A 1,836-nucleotide genomic window follows, 5' to 3' on the forward strand; every position below is an offset into this window, starting at 1 on the left:
GAAAACTGTCGAGATACATCTGGATGATGGAGGATAGAGGCAGACGTGAAGGCACTCTTCAGGCTATTAAATGCGGATTCCGTTTCTTGAGTCCACACCTCCTGAGGACGCAGATACAGTTGAAACCGGGTCATTGAAACTAGGTCATCAGTCAGTGGTTCGCGACCCCCCGGACGTCTTCACATGACCCCCCCCCCAGGAGGTTGCGACCCACAGTTTGGGAAACCATGCTCTAGTGTGGCTGCTATGTGTAGCTAGCATTTAGCCACTGGAAGGAACTTATAAGCTAACTGCATACTGTTATACATTAAACAGTATTTTGTAAGCTCTTTAGCTCCCTCTAGTGGTGGCTGCATGCAGCCTGTATGTTATGTTTTAAATCTATAGCGATGTAGATGATTTGGAGCTCTGTATCAGAAAAACGGAGCTCTAACGAAAATTATGATGTTGCATACATCTTTACATCGCAATATATGGCGCGCAATATATTGCAATGAAGCCCCAGCCCTACAGTTCACCACACGAAAAGTGTTGGCCCTCTAAAAAATAACCTGGATATAATAGTGGAGGAGGATGAGGAAAAGTCCAATCTATTAAACACCCTTTTCCCTACTGCATTTACACAGGAAAATCCAATGTCAATTCTCCATTACATGTCACCTGATTAACCCAGCAAGAAGTGCAGCGCCGCCTTAAAAACACTAAAATAGACATATTAACAGGTCCAGATGGTATAGGGGGACTGAGTGTGGAGTCATACAGGAAGTTTGTGACACTATATTCAAGGGGCATTGTTTGGGGAACGCTCTACAGGTGGCTTTGATTAGAGCCCCGAGACATAACTTTGTTTGGGGCCCCAGAAATGCCAAATTTGCCCCTGAGGGTTAGTACAAGGATACTCACTGCTGGGGCCCTCTATCTAAGGCTACATTCACACGAGCGTGACAGATTTACGTGTGTAAAAAAACGCGTGTAAATCTGATCGTGTGCAATGCGATTTGCATCAGTGTGCTTTGCGTGTGGCATGTGTTTTTCACGCAATTGTAAGCCCTTTTTGTTTTTTCTAAGTAATTGATGCGTGAAACACGCACACGGATGTCGTCAGTGTGCTGTCCGTGGTTTTCACGCACCCATGAAAACGCACTAGTATAGGACATGCAGTGAGTTTTACGCAACGGACACCCACTGTGTGAATAGCCCCATTGATATGAATGGGTCCGTGTGCTATGCGTTATTACAACACACGGATGAGATTCACGCTTGTCTGAATGAGCCCTAAGTCTATCATGTGTGATACTGTCTGTTGGGGCCCTGTATCTAAGTCTATCATGTATGATACTGTTTGCTGGGGCCCTGTATCTAAGTCTATCATGTATGATACGGTCTGCTGAGACAATGCATCCAATTCTATCCAGCGGTGTAGCTATAGGAGCATTAGTCGTATAGAAATGCTATCTCCGATATATATGTACAAAAATATATCCATTTTGGGGGGGGGGTATATGTCTCAGGGCTTGTGCCCCTGATCTTTTAAGACAATGTTGCCACAGGTCGGCTCCAGAGACCCCGGGAAAAAGCTGATTTTGCCATTGGAAGTTGTGGTCAGCTGATAATTTGCCCGGCCAGCGGGTCCGCCAGACAGGGGTCTGCTGCAGGTAAGCAGCTGTGCACTCTTGCTCATAGAGGGGGGTCCTGAGTAGGGACTACCTTTATGACATCCACATGCCAGAAAGGGGTTTTCCAGATGAGACAACTCTTTCAAATTATTTGTAACTTTCCATTCTAGGTTTCACTTCCCTCCCTCCTTGTTATTCCTCCCCTAGCAGGAATGGAAAC

Source organism: Rhinoderma darwinii, chromosome 13, assembly GCF_050947455.1.
Source record: "Rhinoderma darwinii isolate aRhiDar2 chromosome 13, aRhiDar2.hap1, whole genome shotgun sequence".
Classification (NCBI taxonomy): Eukaryota; Metazoa; Chordata; class Amphibia; order Anura; family Rhinodermatidae; genus Rhinoderma; species Rhinoderma darwinii.